We start from the raw sequence: 18,097 nt of genomic DNA on the forward strand, positions 1-18,097 counted from the left end.
ACGTTCCAATTTCTTTTGGGTGTCTGCATATCAGCTAATTGCCTCATCTTCCACTGCAATCACTGAAGGACTCATAGTGCAGTCTACAGAGGTGTTCTACTGAACAGATACTTGTATATTCGTCACAGTGGGCTCCATAGCTCTTGTGGCTCTCCTGGATATACTCATCTTGCAGGGATCTTCTGAGTTGTCAGTGACTGTTCTGCTTTTGTCCTGGCCAGATTTTGGCTGTGGAAGATGAAAAAGAAGTATTAGAAGAGAAGGCTTGCATTTTGGGGATGGGAAAAGGCATGGCTCTGGGCAGCCTGGTCTGGTAGTTGGCAACTCTGCCCATGGCAGGGGGGTTGAAACCAGATAATCTTTGAGGTCCTTTTCAACCCAGGCCATTCTATGATTCTATGAAGTATATATGCTTACAAAGTAGAATAATGGAATCGTTAAGGCTGGAAAAGATTGCTAAGATCATCTAGTCCAACCACCGACCCATCACCACCATACTGACCTCATGTCCCAATGCTATCTTTAAAAACAGATCTGTCATCAGTTTATTTCCTCCTGGTTTGCATACAGAATCACAGCTTGCACCTGTTGCATCATTTACACCAACCTATGTCACAGCCTTACATTTTAAGACTAAAAGTTTTTGAAAAAAAAGGGGTAGAAAATGTGTCCTTGTTCTTTACCCAACAATGTTGCAAATGGACTAATGGATTCCACTGGCACGACACAAATGGACAAATCAATACCTTTAAAAGGCTTATGTTGTAAGAAGTGTTCTTGTATGGACTAGACAGTTGCAGCCTTAATTGTAAGCCAGTTGTACACCTGTGTGTCCAAGCCAAATAAGAAGAGTTGCTTTGGATTTGAGAAGTGACTTGGAAGGGCACTCAGATAGGAGGAGGGAAGTTCATGCTGTGGGACAGTAGATTCCGAGACAGTGCTGGAAGAGGCCAGGATTTCCTTCTCCCTTAAGCAGCCGTGCTACAAGTTGAACTGAATTCCACTGCACTGCACGTGTCTCAAAGTTTAGCTGTCTGAGGTGTTCAGGCTTGCTGTCGTGCTCAGAAGTGAGAGACGAGCAATCCAGGGGAGGTTCCTTTCTTAGTTAAGAGAGAGAAATGCTTTTGGTTTGTCTGCTGTTGTTCAAAACCATTGAAGTCATATTTGCAGGAGTCTCACTGGGTGTCAGGATGAGTTCTTCTGTTGCTTTTTTCGAGTAGCTCTTTCTGGAGAGAGAAGTTCTGAGCATGCAGCCTGATCTTGATGATAGGAAGAAAAGAGTGCTGTAAAGTAGACATCTACTAGACAGTAAGGTCAACACCAGCTCCCTGTAGACCTCCTGCTTCTTTTGGTGTAGATAGATGCTAAGATTTAAAGGAGTGTGTGTGAAACATCAATCAAGAAAAAAAGCACATCAGTTCTCTGAGCAATGTTTTGTAATATGGCAAAAGAGACTTCCCCAAAGTTAGGAATCCAAATAGAGGGGGGATTAATTTATCTGTATCAATCCAGTGTTTCCAGGTGAGTGCAAAGCTAGTTAAACGAGCAGCGTCTCAAATGTAAATTAGCTGTCTGGGCATCAAAGTGTTGGTGACCATTATCCAGTGTAAAAATAAGCCTGCTGGTTTTAATGGTTTCTGTGATTACACACTGCTCAGGAATGTTTGGAATACTGGGAAAATGCAATTTGTCTTTGGAAACGGTTGGATTGGTTAGAAGTAAACAGAATGTAAACAGGACTTGTTTCTCCAAATTATCTATGTCTGCAAATACTGCATCATTCTTGGAGTTGGAAAAAGCTTCCAAATGGAAAAGAATTCATCTTATAGTCAATGATATCAATAGGCTTTTTGCAGTGCTACAAACATGAGATTATTAGGATTTTCTCACCTTGGGGTTTATTGCTATGGTTACGTGAAGTGTAGCATTTGTTTGGGTCTTCAGTCCTGGGAAAATTTTGTTGGTTTTAGAGCATTTTAGTGAGCGTTGCTCACACTGCAAACTTAGGCAGTTGTGCTGGGAGGACAAGGTGTTATTTGCTCTTCTGTCTCTTAGTGATTTGGGTTGTTTTTTTTTTGCCACTGTTTGCTTTCTCATAGGAACAGGAAAGTTCTGAGCTGTTGTGTTTTGTATTTTTGACACCCAGACGACTGTGTTTTAACTTAAGTTTTGGAAAGAAAGTTTATTTTTATATATATATATATATGTTATTTATATCTATAATTAAAAGTAGACACGCATACATACAAACAGTGTTTCCACACAGCATTTGATTAGGAGCCAAATGTAAGACTAAAGAAACATTCTCTAAGTGTATTTTAATACCATGTTTATTTGTGATCTTGTATTTAACGGGTTTGTTACTCATATATTCTCGTCACCATATAGCTGTGCTTACAACACAGTTATTGTGTATGTGAACCTGGGAGAACTGGGAGCAAGGAGTGACGTTGAATTCTAACAAAGGTCCCATTGGTGGTAGGGGACTGAAATTGCTGTAAGGCTTTAAAGCAATTAAGCAAATCAGTGCTGATAATGGTTTGTACTTCTGAGGTTGACAGAATCACAGCAAGGTGGAGATAGGAGGGATCTCTGTGTTCATCTGGTCCCGCTCTGCTCCAGAGCAGTGCCAGGACTGCATCACCTGTGCAGCACAGAAGTGCTTCTTGATGATTTGGGGGGAAAAAAAAAGTTATTTTTTTCAGGTCTCTGAGCCTTTTTGTGGCAAATCTTTTATATGTACGTACATGTTCCTTATAGAATGGGTTGGAAGGGACCTCAAGGATCATGAAGCTCCAACCTCCCACCACATGCAGGGCCACCAACCTCCCCATTTCACAGCAGCCCATGCTGCCCAGGGCCCCATCCAACCTGGCCTTGAACACCTCCAGGGATGGAGAAAATCCTTGCAAAGTTCCTTAGAAGGAATCACTTAAGTCTGTTTTTGAGACTGCTTTGAGCAGGGTTCACAAAACTCAGAAGAAAACTTCATGGAAGCAAAACAGGAATGCAATTACGTGAGCTTTTCAAACCAGCTTTTACAACTCACCCTCTTGGGCATTCCCAATTCTCGCGTGTTGCAGGGAAAAGATTTGCCGATACAGTTGTGAAGGCAGAGAATGAAACCTGCATACCAAGACCCAATATTTGGGGCAGAGAGCTTCCCAAACAGGCTGTCCTGTAGCTGCTGCCTGCAAAGCTGCTTGGTGAAGGGGCACCCTGGGTCTCGGGCAACTGGCTGCTGTCAGGGCTCCCAGATATCTGTCTCTTTCCCTTTAAGGGTTCATATCACAAAAAGCCTTCACTGGGGGGGGAACAAACTCTTTGCACAAATGAAGGCGACAAAGGAAGGATGCTTATGGGATTTTAATGGTGTTCAATTTCAACTTCTGCAGTTGAGGGAAGGCTCTGAAATTCATCCTGTGTCTAGCAGATAGGTGAGAACATCCACAAGACAGTGTCAGAGAAAGGATGTTGACCTGCTTCCTCCATAGGAGTCGAGATATGCCTCTCCACCTGTGGTAGTGCCAGATGTAATATATCCAAGGGTTCATTTATCTGCTATTTCTGGACATGGAAGGTACAGCGGAGAGAATCTCCTTTTTTCCCCTGTTTTCATTTTGTGTATTTTCTCAGAGAATGACAGTGCTTATCCCAGCCAGGATCTGAAACCTACCTTTAATCATGCGCATGGGTCAGCCCTGCTAATGCCTCCTACAGAATTACTAAGAATCCCTTTCTTTTAATTTGGCATTTATCCTCTGCTAGCAGGGTGGGCAAGCAATGTATCATAATAGCCACTCCATCCACAACTTGCAGCATACAGACAGGATAGAGGAACACTGGAAGTAATTTTCAGGCTGCATTCCAGCTGAATATAGCAAAAACGAGCTCAAATGTATTGTATTGCACAACTTAATGGGGAAAAAAATATCTGTTAAAGGCTATTGAATATAAAAATGCAGCATTTGGTTAAGGCAGTGCTTGAGCCACAGATCACCATCTTCTGGTTCAGCTGTTCAGGGAAAGAATCACGATAAGCTTGTCTTCTTGTCCTGCAGTTGTGTTATTTCCTAAGCCTCCCCAGCAAGCTACTATTTGTGCCTGGGACACGTGGAGATTTGGTCTGTCCCTCCTTAGGTACATTTGGTCTTCACTCTTGTCCTTTTGTAGTTGTGGTGGTGTTCCTATTATCTTCTGATCAATAGTACAGTTTTTCTCCCCAGCAGAGTCACTTTGCAAGCTTCTGGTCTTTACTGCCTTTGATATTTGATTGAATTCAGATAGGATTTTGTGAACGTTCATCAAAGAGAAGCACTTAAGCAAAGAAATCAAGAATTAATACACTATCTTTGTATCATCATCAACTTGGATAAGTTCCAGTCTGAAACCTCAGAAATCACAAGATTTCACTGCATATCACGTAGCTGTGAAGTGGCAAGTTCTGTTCATTCTCAATTCTCATTTGCCAAGCCACCAAGGTCCATGCTGGTTAGACCAACAAGAAACTTGGCTCCTCCCCACCTACATTCACAGTAAAGTTTAGGTATCATTACAGATTCATAATCTGTTGCCTAAGATTAGGGTCAGTAAGACAGCATTTATTCCTATTTAATGAAGAGGTATATTAGAAATACTATTTTTATTAATTAGAAATACTAGCGTTCGTGGTTTCAGAGTTTGTTCTAATAGGACCATGCTTGCAACCTGGTATTTAGACTATTGCTAAGATATGATCCTGTGGAAGATTTTTAGAGCAGATACCATGTTAGTACTGAAAGAACAATTGATGACTACAAAGGACGCCTATGAATGTGATGTTACTTCTAAGAGATTTCCATGTAAATTTCACAGGCAAGGAATTAAACAAAAGCACAGGAAATTTCTTAACCAGTGTAGCGACCTCCCATTGCATTGCATTGTCTTGAATAATTTCTTCCTCGTTATGCATTAAACTAAAAAATGATTAGCTGTTGGATCTTATAAGCCAAATAAAAGCAGTAATTCACAGTGTGTTGAGTAAATACTGAATCAAATCTCTGGAAAGCAGACCTGCCATTCAGAAGGACTTTGTTGACAGACTAAAGAAATGAGCTGACAGGAACCTCGTGGAGTTCAGCATAGACAAATACGGGATGCAGTAACCCCATGCACACGTACAGCTTGTGGGCTAGCCCCATACTGGGCTGTGCTAGCTAGAGGTGAGCCAGCAGGTCAAAGGAAATAATGCTTCCCTATTCTTTGGCAGTCTGTGTCCAGTTTTGTGCTCCCAAGAACAAGAAGGGCTTTGACGAACGGGAGCCAGTCTGGCAGAGGGTCAGCAGCAGGTCTGGGGAGCTGGAGGACCTGGTGTATAACAAGAAGCTGACAGAAAATGCTTGTTCAGCCTGAAGACAAAAAAAAAAACACTAACAGGGAATGTTATTGCTGGTGACAAGACAAGAGATAAAGTGCAGAATCCCAGAATCATTTTGGTTGGAAAAGACCCTTAAGACCATCAAATCCAACCATCAGCTGAGCTCACCACTAGACCCTGTTCCTAAGTGCCATGTCTACACATATCGTAAGCACCTTCAGGGATGGGGACTCCACCACTTCCCTGGACAGCCCATTCCAGGAAGAAATTATTCTCAATACCCAACCTAAACTTTGGTGCAGCTTGAGGCCTTTTCTTTGTGGCCTATCACCATCCCTTCCTTCCTTCAACCTCTAGTCATGTAGTTGTAGAGAGACATGAAGTCTTTCTTCAGCCTTCTCTTCTCCAGACTGAATAACATCAGTCCCTCAGCTGCTCTTCATACATCTTGATTTCTAGAATTTGGACAGATACATAATTAGAAAAAAAAAAAAAATCTGGTCAAAAATGGAATCTGGCTGATCAGAGAAATTGAGGAACTTGAAGACTTGGAGAATATATTCAACTAGAAGATTTTCCAAACTCGACTGCTCCTGAGTCACCTGAACTGACTGGACCTGTTTGGAGCAGAGGGTTGAAGCAGGTATCATTGGAAAGATCCCAAGCTTTTTGTCTAGTGTAAATTTTTCTATAACTCTGTGGCTCTATTCTGAATTTTCCCATTTAGGAAATTAAAGTGGCAGGTGGAGTAGAAATATAAGAGGGCTTTTATAAAACACATGAAAGATAAACCATATCAAATTTGTAAAAAACATTTTAAAATCTAGGTAGCGTGGAATAGCACGTTCCAGCTTCTGCACTATGTGCAATCTGTAACTGCTTGGTATTTCCTGGAATAGACTTTTAATGTATACAAGAAACAGGGTTTTCTGTCTTTCATTTTGTCTCAGTCTTGTGGTTTATTTTATCTAGAATGTTGCTTGCTGTATTCTTCCATAAGAATATGATCTAGCTGCTGTGCAAAATTGCAGTCAGTGATAGCTTCACACGTGTAGCAGCGATGGAATCAGAAGCAGTGAGATTTAAGCATAAGTGTCTGTTGCAATGGTAATGTAATTAAGCCCTACATGTTGTAAAGTGAGATGCATACACACCCAATCCACTAAAAACAGACCCACAGCATTCCTAACAGTGCAGCAGAGGAAATCACAGAGACACAGAAGCATTCCAGTTCAGAAAGACAGAAAGACAGAAAGATGGTCTAGTCCAACCATCACATAATCTAGTGCAGTTAACTCCATGAAAGAGAGAAAAATGCCCTTTATGTGAGTCGCTTGTATCTTATGTCCCTCTGACATTAAATATTATCTCCTTTCTTTTCGTTCTGCTCTACTGTCTTTGATTGGAAATGGAGATCCCTGCACAATCAGACACTTTCACAGTGAATCAGAAGAGATTGTTTTAATTTGGGTGCTCACAAAAACTGTAGCAGTTCTGTTTTTCAGATAGCTGCTCAACATAAAGTCCTCATGGAGCTTAACGTGCAGAGCTTAAATCTTTGCTAATATTATTCAGATCAGGATTTGACCCTTTGAATAGTCTGGGAGTTTACATTTAGCCGGCTTCAAAATAGCAAAAATCAAACCTTGTTGTCACTGTGGGTTGGCAAAGCACATCCAAAACCAGATCTATATTTTCAGGGGAGACAAGACCACAATATTATCACTAGAAAATATTCCGATTTTGCATAGAGAGTAAATTCTAGAAATGGATTTGTGTAACTTCAGCAGATCTGTATCAAGTCGGGAGCCACAAGTTTATTTTTGACAGAAAAAAATGTTCTCACTTGACCTGTTGGATTTATGGCTCAGTCGTAGCTCTTCTCACCTCTGTGTGCAGGTAGCAACAGGCTGCTAGAAGTCCTTTGTCATCTGTATCACATCCAGTGCACTAGAGGCTTACGCTGATTTACTTCAGGTATTCTACAAGAAACTGCATCAAAAGCTACAAGAAAATGGTATAAATTAGTAATATCAAAACCACCTTGGTGTATGTGTTTTATTCTCAAGGAGTTCCTAGCTTGAGCATTTGTTTCCAGACTGTTCTTTGGCAGCATGCATAAGGGCCGAAGGTAGTGCTGTTAAGTGCTGTTGAAACTTTGCAACTGGAACTTAGGAAGCAATCATTACATTTGGTTTTCCACTTGATCGAATGAAGGAAGGATGGAGAATCTTCGTCAGGGAGCTGGATTTTATTTCCCAGGGCTGACAGCCGTTTGCACAGCTTTATCAGACCTACTAGGAACTTCTCCTACCATGGTCAGATGGTATTATTTAACATCAGTTCATCCACTTGTGTGGGATTCAGATCCTATATCATACAGTGACTCTGACAAGAGGATGCTTTTACTAGGAGCATTATTCAAAGCGCTGTTGATTTTCTCAGGCTGCAGGCATCTGCAAAAAAACCTTGTAGAACATAGAGCATCTGGTATCGAGTCCTCCCTCCTTGCAAAGACCATATCAAACAGCTTAGAAGCGGAACACGTACTCGACATCCGCTCGGAAATATTGTCTTCTTCTGTTTACTGTACATGTATTAGCTGTCAGCTCGTATCATCAGCTATTAATTTCATATCTGAAAATCGGAACTCAAGCAAATCTTCAGCTACTAATCACACCCTTCTTAAACTGGGAGTTAACTCTTGCTGTACCCCAAGGTTGGAGGTCTAAATGCTGGCTCAGGTATTTGAAGAAATATATTAGCGAGGTGACTGCTAACCTTGTTAACATATGTTGTATTTTAAAGAGACTAAAACAATGATGTGATGCCAGCATCTCTGATGAATACTGGATGTGATTCTAAAAGTGTCAGGAAAACTCAGGAACCCTAAAGAAGCCAAGAGACCACCAGTCGGGATTAAATTTTCTCCCACAGTATATATGATGGCATGAGAATCCACAGCAGCTTCTAAAAGCTTGGTCAAGTAATCAGTGCCAAATTGTGGTAGCATTACTCTACTACAAGCACCTTAATAATGAATAGACTTCAGTCTTCCCAGTTCTACTTCCAGATCTCACTACTGAAGTTGTTGTTCTTCACATCCGTTGCGTTATGTTGTTAAGTGCAGTATTTTGTACTTAACTAGATGATCTTGTAGGTCCTTTCCAACCTTCTATGTGATTCTATGATTCTATGATTCTGTGACTTTGAAAAGAAGACTTTTTTCTATTATTTTGTAATTAAGGGCTTGGCAATTTATTTATTCATTCATTCATTTATTCATTTTTTTCCTGTAGACATTTGGTTCACTGTGCCACTCCTTACAAAGGAAGAACCCCAATGATTTTATTTTACTCAATCTGAACCTACAATAAAATCTACATAAGAGAAAACCTTTTATACGTGAATGCATTTTGACATTTCCAAAATTCAGTTCTTTTCATTTTGAGGTTAAACTGACACACCTGTAAGTGACTACTAATAAGAATATCAGGGTGAACAGTGCCATGCATTCTAACTCTTTATAACTGATTCTGAAGAGGAGGATATCTCAGCAGTAGGATCCTGGCTGTCTCTTGCTAAATCTCTAGATTTCAAGCCTTTGTGCACTTTAAAATCCTTTGGCTAACTGCAGAATAAAAGTGGAATGAAAAAGGGAGATTGCTGTATTTAAAAACATACTCTATTTTTTCTCCTTTGTTAATAGCTAGTTGACATAGAACCAGCCTATGTTGCTGCTTTTGGTTTGATTTGGTTTGAATACAGATTTGATTGCAACCCATTTTAACAATGTGCAGAGAACGGTCTCTTGTTATATTTATGTCTAGCAGGCTGGCTGAATGAATGAATACTATGTGCAGAGGTGTTATTAATGCAGCACAACCATTTGCATAGCAGGCTCTGCAAATTAGGAAGATTGAAGGTCAAATTCCCCAAAGCAGCCCTTTTTGTTTATGTTTTATGGCCTGAGCACTCTATATCACTTTTAATTACTGATGTGAAATAAACAGTGGTTTCTGTCTTAAGATGGGACTCAGAGGAGCTGTGCTAATTTGCAAGAACTGAAGATCTTAGCAGTTGGGTTAATGATTCGTAATTAAATTTACAAATCAGATTAAGTTTGAATGAATTCCTTTCAGGTGGCTTTAAAATAACACATATCTAAAGCATACGGTTACAATAAAGATTAATGTTGGGTCTAATCATTATGGTATCGTTATGTAAGCAATTTAGAATTAGAATTTTCTCATCATTCATCTCTTTCCAAATGAGAAAAAAATAAACTGTTTTCATGAAAGAAGAGTTCTAAAATACTCTTACTCGTTCTGACAGTTGTACACCCAACTTCATCGTCAGTTCTAATTCCAGCATGTGGGTAACTTTGGTTTTTGTGGATATCTGAAGCTAGTAGAAATTTAGAGTTACAGCTCTAAGGGAACATCCATTAGGCACATAGTTAGTGCATCTAAATATTCCTGGAGCTGCAGCTATTGCCCAGCATCCTTCTACCTGATTGAGGTTGAATGTCAGGGGGAAGTTGTGTGCTGTGAGAGCGGTGAGGTGCTGGAACAGCTGCCCAGAGAGGCTGTGATGCCCCGTCCATCCCTGGAGGTGTTCAAGGCCAGGTTGGATGGGGCCCTGGGCAGCCTGGGCTGCTGTGAAATGGGGAGGTTGGTGGCCCTGCATGAGTTGGTGATGAGTTGGAGCTTCGTGGTCCTTGAGGTCCCTTCCAACCCAAACCATTGTATGGTTCTGTGACTCTGTTATCAGGGTTTGGTAAAATGCAGATCTGGGTGCTCCATTCATGCAGCACAAAGTATGAGTTCGAGCTAAATTATTATGTGTCATTCACAATGTCAGCAATCACTGACCTGCAGCGTTCAGATACCTTCTGGGTGATCCTAGTGTCTTTGTCAATGAATTACGTCCTGTTGTAAACCAAAGGAGCTTTAAACAATTGCACGTGTGAAATATTGAACGGGAGCAGAGTACTGTAGGATTTAGCTGAAATAGTGTTAACATTAGCTCATTATATCAATATTTGTAAGATTCTGATTCTCAAGGGCTGCTTCTCTGAAAGGCTGCATAGATTCATTATCAGCTTAAACCATTGGTACAAGAACTGCCTTTATCTCGAAAGTATAAATAGTGACTTGTCAGGAGAATACGAAGACTTTCCCACTTGACAAGTGAATGGAATGTGCAACAAAGGCTGCAGATGTCTGAAATTTGAGCTGAACATATATTACTTCTGGAGAGTATCCTGTACTGAAAAGGTATAAAATGTTTTACAAAAAATGTTTCTTCTAACATGTTGTCTTAAATTCTATATTAGTTAAGCAAATATTTAAATATTATATTAGCTTTTCTGCATGCTTGACATGAATATAATTCTTCCTTCCTGTCAAGTATGTCAAAACCCAAATTCACTTTCATTTGCCAGGTTAAATGTTTATTTTGTTTTCCCACATAATGTACTCTTTAAAGTGTCACCAGCATACCAAATCTGATTGCTTTTTAATAGGAACGTGGTGGGAGTTTTTTGTTTTCCTTAGGAAACGGGATAAATGGTCAGTAAAGCTTATGGTAATGAATCCACACACAGTAGATGCTCTTTGCTCCCATTCCCTAATCTCAAAATTAAAGACAAAAATCCTGTCGTAACTATTGTCATTCCTGCACACACATGAAGAGTCCATGATAGTGGATTGAACAAGCAGTGCTACTGACAGGAGACCAGCATGTGTAGGACCTTTTTATTCTGCTAAAGAGAATCACAGAATCAGAATCACAGAATTGTAGGGGTTGGAAGGGACCTCCAGAGATCATGGAGTCTAACCCCCAATTGACTCACTAGGGCTCCACAAAACAAGATGTTAGCTGGCTTGTTTTGCACCAAAATGGCCAAGATTATTTCAAATACGATTCATTGGAAGATTGCCTTTAAAACATTGTGTGTTTGCTGGTGTGGAACTTCTACAGGTCAGACAGTAAAAGCTGTTGGCATATATTTACAAATCTTTTCACAAGCCGGTAGGTTACACTTTGAATTTCAGCCTTGAAAGAGTCTCAAAATATTCCTTCACTCTTCACCAGCCCAAGGAAAGCTGGCAAATGTTGTTAACAAATCAAAATCTTCAGAATTCCTGACCACTAAAAGCTTGGTCAGAACATTTCAGTTCAACTTCTCGTGCAAACTAAACTGTAAGGCATTGGTTTAAGTGTTATTGAAAGTTCTATTCAATTTAGAAGCATGTGTTTTGAGATAGTTTTTATTTTGGAGGAGGAGGAGGAGGCAATAGGGATGTTCATTTTAAGAGAACTCCTGGAGTGACTTTGGATGATGGTGATTGTTTTGAATTAATGACAGCATGTGTTTCTTTGGTTTTGTGTAAACGCTTCATAATTTTGTGGTTCATTTATCGCTAGGTCTGGTGTAAGGTCCTAACTAAATAGATTGTTCTAAATTAGCTGATGGTTCAAATTAACTTGCTTCCAAAAGCGAAATCGTCTTATCAAATCCTGGACCTTCAGCATCTTCCCTTTTATTTCTTACATTAGAAAAAGTAAAGAGGAAGTCAAGGAAAAAAAAGAAGCTTGTGAGCAATCAAACACTGCTGTTGGGAAAATAGTCATTTTATGACCCTAATTCTCATTTATATAGCAGAGACAGTGCTCACAAAAAGACTGTCAGCTATTACTTTAAAAAATTGAGAAACAGTAATGAATAGCAGCGTGGAGTACTGTGTGTAGTTAATTAACAAGCATCACATGGTCATTAACATTTGACTAATGAAGCATTCATTCTGGGCCAGATTCTGCTCCTACTGTCATGAATGGTATCACAATGAATAAAAACAACAATAAAACACCCTGATTTTTTAGGGTCTGCTTACTCACACCTTCATGTACTCATAGAAAGTCGTGAATGCGCTTCTTAAATAAATTCATCGTAATAGTTTCCACATTTGGATTTTTCATGGAAAATGGATGAGCTAAATCTAAACTCTGCTTATCCTTGTAATTAATGAAATAGATTCATTAGTAAATTAGTGGCCTGGCACAGGTTGCCCAAGGAGGCTGTGGATGCCCCATCCCTGCAGGCATTCAAGGCCAGGCTGGATGTGGCTCTAGGCAGCCTGGGCTGCTGGTTGGCGACCTGCACACAGCAGGGGTTGGGACTGGATGGGCATCGTGCTCCTTTGCAACCCAGGCCAGTCTGTGGTTCTGTGATTTCCTGCTCTGGATGCAAGTGTCTGTGCCTAAAGTGGGTACAAAACCAAATCTATTGATAATGGTGGGGAAACATTATCAGGATGAGAGGTACTTAGGGATTTTCTTCAATTGATGCATAGTATAATAACTGTGAGAATCCACTTCAAATATTAAATATACACACATCTTAAAGAATATTTTTATCTATCTGCTCTTTTGTTAATCCATCTATCCGTATCTCTGTTCATAAAATGAAAAGAAATACTCTAATTTTTTTTTTCCTTTTCCTTTTACTTACATGTGAACCTCCACAAATGTTGTTTTATTTTTAAACAGATTCTGTCACTGATGTTGATGTAAATTTGGGACAAAATGTAAATCTCATCATACAGAAGGGAGTGCCTTGCTGTTTGCATCTTGTGGGCAATGCGGTGATGCTCAGTCTGATGACTGAATGCCTTTCTTGTAAGATGCTGAGCTTAACCTCATCCATGAATGAGTAAAGAGTCAGGAGAAGTGTTTGGAAGAATGCTTTCCAGAAGACATAAAAGTATCCTAATATTAACCTGGTATGTAAAGGTTTTGATGTACAGCCAGATGGAAACCACAGAAAGGTGTTACAGTGTCCCCAATCAGAAAAGTGAGGGAAGTTCAGTCTTTTTCATACATTCATAAATCCCACATCACTTTTTAAGTGTGGTAACATCGTTTATCCCAAAATGTTTTACCGTTTTTGGAAAGCTCTGGTAGAAGATAGCTGTAAATGTAATGCATGCTTTTAGAAAATTCGTGATGATGCTTACAGTAACAGAAAAAAATATTTTCCTGCAGAAATCAAAGGTATCCCATGAACTGGAAATGTTTCGTTTGCTGGTTCCAACTCCACATTTCAGACTCACAGTAATAAATTTAGACAAGGAATTTGGATGTGATATGGAGCTGATTCAAATAAATACAGTGTGTGGAGATTTTGCATATGTTCAAAGGGAAATATTAGAGCAGTGGTGAGTTCCTATAAGGAGGTCACTGTTATTTATTCCTCAAGCAGGGAGATTGTGACTACTGGGAATTATTCCATTAATTTTGTTATTGTCTACAAGGTTCCATTTGCTTTCGTTCTTTGGGATTCCCTTGAAATTTTTACATAATCTTAAACCGTCTTGCCAGCTCCCTTCCTGCTACTTATCTGCTCTGTTAGCTTTCATTTTTAAATACTTAAAGAAAGATGGAGAGAGTTGACACACGCCCAGAGTACAAAGCTGCCTTTGTTATATGGTTTCGAGAGCAGAGCAGGAACCAAATTTACTGAGTCATTCTTTGGACTTGGCTTTTGTGTTGCTCTGCTGGCAAAGCTATCCTTCAGTCACGGGGCTCATCCGGCGTTTCATGCACGTCTGTAACGTAAGGGTTCCATCACTGATGTCCACAGTTAATGAACTACTGAGAAATTCACAGATGTGATTCATCTGACCTATTGCTAATGTCTGCTTCAGGAAGTTGGTCTTTGAAAGTACCTTATTATCTTTTTGACTAAAAGAACTTCAGATGACTAATTAGCATGCTGTAGATGTCCTTCATCAAATGAATTCTTTCTTTTGTCCCTAAACAGAAAATATTGTGATTGTTTTAAAGCCTACTTTGATCTGTATTTGTTACCATCCACAGCAGGACATCTCTATTAACATAGAAATCATCTTTGTCTGTCTGAGAAACACCTCGTGTTTTCTTTTAATAATGAAGATTCGAGGAAGTTTGCACTCAAGTGAGCTTTCATAAACAGTGTTACATCAAAGGCCTTCTTTGTAATGCAGGTTTGTTCAGATTAATGGTTACTGCAGAATGTATGGTATGTTCTATAAGAGGTGGGTAAAAATGATAAAAACCTCCCATGTGTCTGTGCTTTATAGCCAAATCAAGCTTAGTGTAACAAAAGCTATTGATCTTTCCCAAGTGGCGTTTTTATTTTCTGTATAAAACTCTGAGTGAGATTAATCTTTGCAAATGCTCACTCATGAAGCACCTTTTTCTTTCGTTAACCAATTCAGGTGATCATTGGAAAAGTACTTTTTTCCTTTACGTAGCAGAAATCTTCAGATAGTGGTAATTCTCAGAGAATTTCAAATTATAAGATTTTTAGAGAATGTGTTTTCAGCATGTCACAAAATCCTTGAGGTTGGAAAAGACCTCTAAGATGATCCAGCCCAACCATCCACCTATCACCAATAGTATGAACCAATGCCTGTTTACAGAGGATTGCTCATAAATTGTTCATAAACATCATAGATTGTTCAGTCTAATCTTTAAAAGATGCTGGACTCCAGGTGAAATGCTGGTAGAATTGAAGCCAGTAGCAAAACTGTCTAACTTCTTGCAAGCCTTCCAATATTGAACCCTTCAAAATTTGCTTTATTTCTCCAATTACAGTTGCAGCCGGAGAGCTTTTTCTTCTATGGAGTAGTCAGCTAACTCCTTTTGCAGTAGGTGCACCGTGAGGAGGTATTTAGTATGGAAAGCAGGAAATCGTGCCACGGGTTGAATACGCAGGCAGTTTGGGAGCCAACATCTTTGTCATTAACATTGATGCCAAACACAGGGGTGTCCAACCATGCCACACACCATTTTCAAATGTTCCAGCTTAGCAGCAACTCAGCACATTTCCTTCAAACACTCAATAGTTGGTAAGCAAGTTAACATTTGGCTTCTTGCCTTTCCCCCAGCACAAAGACCTTGATATCTCAAGTGTGACAGCTCTGAAATGGAATCAGAATAAGATTATTTTTCATCCTGGATGGCAGCTGACAACATTGAACTCTTCACTTTTTCTTTCCTGTCTCTCTTTAGTCTTTCTTTTTAATTCTTCATGCTGAAAGAGGGAGATAATGCAACACATTTTTGGAAGACTAAGCATAGATGTGCTGTGCCAGGTCCTATCTGCTGCGTCCTTCAGTGTGTTCCAAGGAAAGCATGTGAAGTATTTTCAGTCTGCTGTGCACCACATAATTCAGCTTCTTAACTACTTAGAATGACTAGTACTACTGTAAAGGGAGTGAAAACTACATACATACATATATATTTAATACATTTTGATAAACTGGTGGGATGGTATAATTCAAGTCATTTCTTTAATCAGGTTTCAAGTTGAGATTGCTTTAAGGCAGCATGGCAATAGGATTTCACTGTTTCTTAGTGTAGGAATGACTCTCAGCAGACTTGCTTGTATACTGATAAAAGAGGACTTCAGTTCTGTTGGAGTGCTGCTCCTTTCCAAAAGAGAATCTGGAGAATTTCATATTTATAAAATTTAAGCATTTTTTGTAAAATGATAGTTGAAAGAATAAAGTCTGTGGGAAAAAGCAAATGGGTTTTTTTTGGTAGATTTAAAAGGAAGCATGGCATAGAGTTTATAGCATTTTTTCAATTTTCTCATGTCTTTCCCTCTGTATTGGCAAAACCACAAAATGCACACATTCTGCCAATCTGTCAATGATTGTAAATTACTGCTACACTGATTGACAGAGCTTCAGTCCAATCGCATCTTGAAAACTTGATACCTGGACCAATGGAAACTTCAGTGAATTTCCACATCAGGTACAGAGTAACCCTGCACAGCAGCACCCGTGGGTCCCACCTGGCTGTCCCACCAGCAGCCCTGGGAGGCAGCAGGTTGCATTGAGTTAGCAGTAGATTCTCATCATAGCTGAAACAAAGCTCTCAGTGAGCAGCAGTAGGGGAAATGTGCCTGGCAGGCTGGAGGAAGTAGTCATTCCTTTCTACCTGATGTTACTGAGGCCAAATCTGCAATGCAACAGCCAGGTTTTTGGATCCTTCCATTTCAAAGAAATCTTGAAAAAATGGAGCAGAAAACTGGTATTAAACAAAAGTCTAGTATTAACTGTGGGGGTTGGCCTCTTCTCCCATGTGAGAGGGGTTGGACTAGAGGAAATGTTGCCATGGGAGGTTCAGATTGGAAGTAAGGAAAAACTTCTCCAAAAGAGTGAATGGGCTGCCCAGGGAGGTGGTTGAGTTACCATTCCCATCTGGGAAACATTTAAATGTTGTATTGCAGAACATGATTTAATGGGGAAATGTTGGTGGTAGGTGGGCAGTTGGACTGGATGAGATGGAGGTCTGTTCCAACCTTGGTGATTCTATGAGTCTAAGACTTTGCTGGAGTGAGCCATGGCTGACTTGATCTTGTGTAGGCAGGAGTCCTGTTTTAGACTGACTATAGAGCAGAAGGAGGTCAGCTGGATCTCAGCCATCAGTTCTATGAGGCTGCACGCTGATGTGTACAAATTTAAGACAATTGTGTCACATGTAGAGAAGTTTAGTCCATTCGATTACCTACCAGTGGTTCTGTTACTTATTTCATCATTATCTGAAAATGTCCAACTAGCAATTTGTGACTGGCAGACACAAATGATTGCAGAATGTAATCCGTATTTGCATAAAAAAGTTTAAATTATTTGAATGCAGTCTCTTAATATGTGAAATATTTAAGTTAAAATTAGATGCCCTTCAAAGATGTAGAATAATTTCTATGTTTCTGTGATTCTATGTAGTAAAGTTATGCAAGAATTCCTATAACTGAATTTTAGTATATTATGTGAGAAGTGTCCTGCACTGTGCAGATCAGATTAGGTGATCCTGGTGGTTCTTTCTGTCTTGAAAAATATGACTGAATTAATTCAGAGGCAAAGCAGATCTCTGTTCTGATCATGCTAGATGAGGATTGAAGTTATTGTGACGTTTATTTTTACAGAATACAAAATAAATTCAGACCTAATGTCTTGCTGGAATAGATTGGCTGAGAAGTTTTACTTATCTGAAAAAGCAGCTCCACAAAATGTAGTCAAGATGCCAGAAGAATGCATGGAAGTATTGAAAAGTACTTGAAGGGAATGTTTTCTATCCGGTTGACGAAGAGTCAAAAAGCAGCAGAAATGATTGACTGGGTAGAGATGAAAAGAAAGAAGGAAAGAAGGTGTGTTCCTGAATGGCAGGTGGTTCCATTCACAGCTAGGTTGAACGTGATGTCTGTCAATGAGATCTTCTAAAGGCTGGACTGGACTGTCATAGAAGAGCAGGAAGAGAACAGAGGAAGAAACAGTATTTGAAGTACTGATTTTTGTCTGATATTAGAAAGTTCCAAGGCCAAATGTTGGTTGCGTTGCCCGTCTTCAAATACTCTCATCAACAGCGCTTTAATGTTCTGCTAAACCAGATTAATGGGCTCTGCAAATTTCAGTTCATCAGACGCAGAGGAGCCCAGGGACTCAAAGAAAAAAGTTGTGTGTGTGCTTTTTGTTTGTTTTATTGCTTGTAATGCCTACACAGCTGTACTCCACCTCCTGCAGTCACAGGGTCTTGAGCTGTATGGACTAACTGCAGGGCCGTCAGCCTCCCCTGACACCGCTCTGTATTCTGAACTATAGTTCTGCTCTTGCCAGGTTTAATGGTTTCTTTTATGTTTGTAAGATGGTTATGTTTGTTTCCTTGATGTGTAAAACAAATAGTATGCTT

The 18,097-nt window shown here is 39.7% G+C and overlaps 1 protein-coding gene across 4 annotated transcripts in view; it reads left to right on the plus strand.

Annotated features, from left to right (window-relative positions):
- Positions 1-18,097, plus strand: part of SUPT3H (SPT3 homolog, SAGA and STAGA complex component) — a 271,671-nt gene that overhangs the window by 191,241 nt on the left and 62,333 nt on the right. The gene's annotated exons all lie outside the window — the stretch shown is intronic.

Source organism: Lagopus muta, chromosome 2, assembly GCF_023343835.1.
Source record: "Lagopus muta isolate bLagMut1 chromosome 2, bLagMut1 primary, whole genome shotgun sequence".
Taxonomy (NCBI): domain Eukaryota; kingdom Metazoa; phylum Chordata; class Aves; order Galliformes; family Phasianidae; genus Lagopus; species Lagopus muta.